Genomic DNA, 6,899 nt, shown 5'->3' on the forward strand with positions numbered 1-6,899 from the left:
GGGGGGTCTAGACTGAGGAGATGTGGGTCTGGAGCCTGAGGAGACGGGGGGGGTCTAGATGAGGAGATGTGGGTCTGGGGCCTGAGGAGACGGGGGGGGTCTAGATGAGGAGATGTGGGTCTGGGGCCTGAGGAGACGGGGGGTTTAGATGAGGAGATGTGGGTCTGGAGACTGAGGAGACTGGGGGAGGGGGGGGTCTGGAGAGTGAAAGGACGGTAGGGGAGGAAAGGCGGCTAGAGCCTGGCGTGGGGGGTGGGGCTTGAGGAGAGGGAGGTATTTGGCTCTCGCTACTGGGAGGTAGCGATACCCGATCCCGAGTGGGTGGCGACAGCCCACAGGGAACTCGCCTTGTCCAAGCCATAGGTAACCGTGACTCAGCACTTTCCCCTCTGCTCCAGTCAGAGGACATGGGGGTGAGGAAGGCCTGCCTGGCACTAGCTGCCCACGCCCACCTGATGTTTTGGGTGGGGTTCAGGCCGCCCCAACAGCAGTAGGTAACGCAGAAGGTGTTGCTTGCAAGTGGCTCCATAGGTGGTCAGAAAGACTACAGGACTTGGGACTGAATTAAACTGATGTTCACACTAAGGCCAATAGTTCATCCTTAGTGTAAAATCACTGAAGGTAATACAGATATACTGGGGATGAATTTAGCCCATTGAGTCTAAAGCACAATTTAGAAAGATGCAATTGGATTAAAAATAATATTTTAGGAAAAGTATGGTTTTTATCTACAACATCAATAACAAGAGTTAATACGTAATTATTTGTGTTCTGGCAGCATTCAAAGAACCCGGTCAGGACTGGGGCCCCATTGTGCTAGGTAATGTACAAATACAATATAGACATGGTACTGCTCTGAAGAAATGCATTTTAAACACCTGTGGTACGCCTCACTCTTTACACTATTTGTTCACCTTTTGTGATGTTATATTATTGTTTTACTTGTATTAGTACAAATTACTAACCATCCATCGTAAATCTATTGTTGATGAAACAGGAGACAGTTATAATGGACAGTTTGTGTTTGCTATTTAATCCACTGTGCTCACCCCAAAAAGTAATATAATACAGCAGATTCTGCTGTGTATTGGACTCTTGCCCCTTCCTGAAGTGTTTTGAATACCAACAGGGAGTGAGACAAGTTGCAAGATTCAGAAATCTGTACATTAGAACTGTATTCATATTATTCTTCCTCCAGTGCCTTTTTATCCTTGTACACCTCGTGTGTGTTCCCCTCTTTCTGGTTTTCTCTTATCTTTCTTCCTTTTATCCTCTTTCCAGACCCCAGTCTTTTTTGCCTCTTCTCAACAAAGCCAGCAGTTTCTTTTTATTTGACTCTGCTTTAACAGGGCTATTTAACTCCATGCTACCTTCAGATTTCAACTAGTCCACTTTTGGCAATAGATGTGCTGAGGAAATCTGTCTCCCAGCACAAAAGAATGAATGGTTCCAAGTGTAGGAGACAAGCGAGAGGGTGTTGGGTTCTTTTAATCAAAATATACAACTCTAAAGCTCTGTATAAGAGCTTCAAATGAATGAGTGATTACAGATAATATTTAATGTCTCCAGGTCTCAGTGTAATGGAAATATGATTCAGTTAATCTGAAAGTGATTTAACAAATCTTCAGCACCCTCCAGCAGCTGCCAGCTGGTTTTGATATCTCAGGCTTGTCAGTGGTTTTAAACTTGGTTAGTTAAATACAACAACAACATCTGTGCATCATTCAAGAACCTACAACACTGAGGAATGAAAATTAAATTGGTGCTTCTGTCATTTTACAACACAGCATCCAAGAACCTCTGGTATGGAGACATGACTGCATAACTTCTGCTATGCCACAGTATGATATCCAAGGACCCTTCAGCACTGGGACACAGTAGTGTTACTGTACCTCTCTCTATGGTAGACATGGCATCTGAGACCCTTTAGCCCTGACTGGTTGTTTTGCTTCCATAATGTTATCGAGCAGTGATAGGCAGGACGGAGTGATTGGTGGAATGGGGCTCCAAAATCCATAGTCTTTGATCATCAGAAGGCAAATGCGTTAATTAACAAGATCTGCCTCATATTCAAAAGGTAGCATATACCTGCCCTCCTCTTAGTAAGTGTAGCTAAGTAATTGTCCTGGATCTGGATTTTTGGGACCTAAAAATAGCTGCTTGCTGACATCAAGAAGGATGTTTGTGGGCTTTCCAAGTTTGTTGGCAGCAATATTTGCAGATCAGATACAGTTGACAGGATCCTTAATCAGGTCAGATAAGAGTCCAGCTGGCAGAAGAAGCTGTCTGAATCTTCTAAGTATAATTAAAGATGGATCAATGAGTATTAGGTTCCCAGTTGGTGTTAATTTCATTTCACCTTAAGGGCCTGCGATTTTTAGTGACACATAGTTCTTAACCTAATGGGAAATCTTGAGTGGCCTTGTCATGAATTAAATGCTCTTTAAAGTTAAGAGAAAGATTTATTTCTTTTTTAGGATGAAGAAATAAAAAAAAATTTAAAAAAAGACATATTTTAAACTCAGCAGTATATTCAGCCTTCCCAGTTAATCAATTAAATGTTTGAAGACACAAGTAAATTTTAAATTAATTATGACATGTTTTTTATTTCAAGTATATTTATTTGTATAGTAGACAGAATTGCTCTTTTTGCCTTAGGAAGAATCACTTGAGTTGCTTGATAATAATGTTTTATGGCCATTGATCTGGCTTGAACTGTTTAAACACACGAGCAGATAAATAGTGCTGTGTCTGTAATGAAACATTTTACTAGGTTTGTAAACACAGGTACATGGGGCTAATGATCCTAAACATGAAAGGGTTTGTGGTCAAACAGAGACATAATCCACTAGCCCTCTCTTTTTTTCATCTAATTTAAATTTGGGATTATTTCAAAATGTTGGTGAAAGTTATGGACTTGACATTACAGGAGACTGAAGTCTTCTGTTTATCCACAAAATAGAAACAGTATGTCCACCAGCAATACAAAGATGCCCCTCCCCACGCTGTCTTTGCCAGTGTACCTCAGTCATGTCCTGGCAGGCTCACCTGTAGGCCTATATGTACTTTCTGTCCTTTGTCTCTGTGCTGACACTGCCAATGGTGCCAATTAGTGTTATTCGTGAAGGTGGACCTTTGTCCCTACTAGGAAATGGTCTCAGAACATCAGTTGACTTTCTATTGGCACTAACCTGGCCTCAAACACAGAAACACTAACAATTTTTGGTATTAAAAATTTGGGTAGTATTTAAACAAGTGCAAGAGAGGTGTATTCCATTCCTATTCACCCTCCACAAATGTTTGTCCTATAGAGTTCTTTTGGGATGTAAGGATTTCTCCATCCCTCTCACAGATGTGCTAAATAGTGTTGCTCCAGTCTCCCAGATTAATTTATAAATCCATAAAAAGCAAGAGCTGCACCAAATTAAAAACAGAAGCAGATCTAATATTTGGCTAGTGTGAACTTTAACTCAGTTAGCAAATATGAAAGGTGGCCAAAAGCCAGAGGAAGTTTGCCTGTCCTGATTGGTGTGTATTGAGTCATGTTAGGTCTTCTGTTTATGACATCATGCTCCTTCCAGAAGTTTCCTAGCTGAAAAATAACAACAAAGGCAAGTATTTGGAATTTGCACTCTGGGGCCTCATAAAGGGTACTGTTATTTGCTTATCTTATCTGTCTGTAATTCAACTGTGTCCCATATCACAGTCCTTTCTCCTCCTCTGCAGAGCTTCTCATAGGGGATCTGATCCAGCTAAAGCCCCCTTTCCCTACACTTAACTGTTGCCACAGGAACAGAAGTGTATGTGTGGAGAACTTTGCAGCTACCTGAAGATGACATCTAAGAATCTAAACTGAGTTTGACACATTCACTTATTACTGTGAATAATCCTCATGTTCTCTATAATAGAAGGTCCTCTCTCCCTCTAGACTATTCTCATCTTTTTGGAGAACAAAAGAGTGTTTCAGAAAAATAGGTGGATGTGAGAGAGATTAAATCTCTTTGGAAGTTAAACTGGGCTTCATCTCACATTTGTCTTGTTCTGCCTGTCAACTTCATATGGTTATTTAATTGAACAACTTCCAAAGAGCTTTTAAAGTAGTGATCCTTCTAGGGTCTTTGTCATGTTTGGCCAGAAACAGGAAAATGTTAAGGTTTGTGCACTTTTTGATTGTATCTCTGAAGTATGGGAACTAATTTAGAAGGTATTTTGTAGGGAACAATCCTGCACTGGGACTAGACTGAATTATGATCAAAATTGAAAAGATCTTACGTCTGTGCTTCTATGATTAACCTTGGCCTTACATTTCTGGCTTCACAGCTTACATATTTTTTCCTTGAGTTTCCATGGCTAAAGTTGGCCTGGAGATCTTGGGGTTCATATGAGCTTTGATAATTTTTCTTATGTTTTCTTGTGTATGCTATTTTTGACTTTTCTGTCATGAAAGCTTTCAGTGGGGAAGCCCAGGAAGGAAGTGTAATTAAATACGGTTGACACCTACCCTGAAAATTGCTGCAGTTTTCATTTTTGAACAAGCATTAACTCTAACAGAAAACAATAAAAGAGACAGAGGGAGCTTTTAAAAGTCTTAAAATGGTTACAGTCAATCAGATGATGAGTAAAGTACTGTATGTATGTGTACAAGACTGGGGTTAATAGGACAGAATTTTGTGATACACTTGTTTTGTTTAGAAGCCTTTGTAAAAGACTGCTCTGACTACTGATTTCCCATTCGAAAAAGATCACTGTCTGATTCCATGAAAACCTACAATTCTGGAGCTATGTGAGGGAGAGAAGGGGCTCAGCATTTCAGCTTTCCTACAATTTTCCTCTTTTCTTCCCTCAAATCCCTCTTCAAAACTGCCTTCTACTCGGAAGCCCTTTTTAAAGTGACCAGGCAATTCCTATACCACAGGCTCATTCACCATGTACTGTGTGTGTCCAAACTATACATAGTACAAAACTATAAACTCCTCTGCTCAGGTACTATCTCTTCTTTGCAAAGCACTAAGCAGAATGATTATGCTCATGGAATAATAATACTTTTTCAGCTGAGAAGGGACTCTTGTATCAAAACAATCCTGCCCCAAAGGGTTTATGTGGACAAAAGGATGACGACATGATGTATTCTGCATGGTGTTGAGCTAGTGTTTGGGGTACCAGTTCCACCTACATTAGTTTAATGGGGGGGGATCTTCAAATGTGGGAACTGCAGTTAGCTTGGAAGTAGAGTTGAGATCAGTTGCAGCAGGGACTGTGCATAAAGCCAAAAACTAAAGGAGGTTCCCGGTCTACCTAGGCTGAGTCACTCTGCCTTTCTTTTTTATGTCAGTATGCTCCTTCTAGAGTTTTCCTAACTTTGAAATATAGACACATAAAATCTTCCCACAATTTGATGTCGGCCCTCTGGAACCCCCCTGATGGACCCTCTTGGACTACTTAAAGGAACTAAGTCAGATGGCTGTGAGTCAGCTGAGTCCCGTGATGATCACTTTCCTTTCTCCCCACAGCTTGGGGACGGAGCTGTAGACTGGGGATTAGATAATGCTTGGGATCAGTGATCTAACATTCCCCTCCCACAGACATACACACAGACATTTCGCTTCGTCATTGGCACAGGCGCAGGTCAGTATGGGGTGATTTGCAGCCTGCAGAATCCAGGCTCGAGTCAGAGTTCTTCAGGTCCTGTGACTATGAGAAATAATTATTCTGCTCCTCCCGAGGAAGGAGAGAGTCCTTTCTCCTAACCCGAGAGTCACTGAAAGAATATTTCAGGCTGTCAAGTATCGGGGGTAGCTGTATCTACAAAAACAACAAGGAGTCTGGTGGCACCTTAAAGACTAACAATATAATTATTATAATGTCTGCATCTGTAACTTTCACTCTATGCATCCGAAGAAGTGAGGTTTTTACTCACGAACACTTATGCCCAAATAAATCTGTTAGTCTTTAAGGTGCCACCAGACTCCTTGTTGTTATTTCAGGCTGGGATTGCAGGGAGCTTAGATCTGAAACGTTTACTCATTGCTGTGTTAGGTTGGATTGTGTCAGAGCTCTCCTTCCTGCTTTCTTCATATCAGTGTCAGCTCTCATGCAGTGATCTCCTGCTTCTGCATGCCTTCTGGGATCCTACAGGTGAATGGCCAGAATCAGAAAAATCTCTATGTAAGACTGGATGTAGAGGGATTTTCTTTCTCTCTCAAGGTCACAGGCAGGAGAGAAAGCAGCAGCCAGTCTTATTTTCATATTTTGAGGTTAAGCTATCCTGAAGGTTAGCTGTGAAATGTCAGGATTCTTACACGGGACAGCTAATCAGTCAACACCAATTTTAATTGGAGCATCAATTAGTGTGATACAAATATAAGAACTTAAGAACCAGAGAGTGAGAAAAATATATTTTTTTTACATATACACCAGAGTGTGTTCTTTAGGAAATATTACCTGTGGCCATCTCCTTAAATTAAAGAATTCAAATGTGGCTAGTTTTAAGTGCCTTATTTACAATAATGTTTTTGCTTTTCTAAAGATCATTCAAGAACCTTTATACAGTGGTAAAACAGTCTGTAGAACCTACCTCTCAAGCACACTGACATGCAAAATAAACAGGAAGTGAGGTCACTTATCATGTGGAAATTATACAACAGCAAATAAACTGGCTGGAACAGCCCTGAACTGGAATGGGGGATGGGCCAAAGCAAAACCAGGGAGTGACCCAAAAGCCTCTGAGGTTTGAGGAGGTTAAACTCTGGATATAAATTGCTGCTTAAATCTATCTCTAGATTTAATAGATCTTTTCCATCCCTAATTTGTATGATACCTTTATAACAGCCTCTAAATTTAAACCTCTCTTGGCTGCTGACAATAGGGTTGCCAACTTTCTAATAACACAAAACTGAACA

Source organism: Trachemys scripta, chromosome 8 (assembly GCF_013100865.1).
Source record: "Trachemys scripta elegans isolate TJP31775 chromosome 8, CAS_Tse_1.0, whole genome shotgun sequence".
NCBI lineage: Eukaryota > Metazoa > Chordata > Testudines > Emydidae > Trachemys > Trachemys scripta.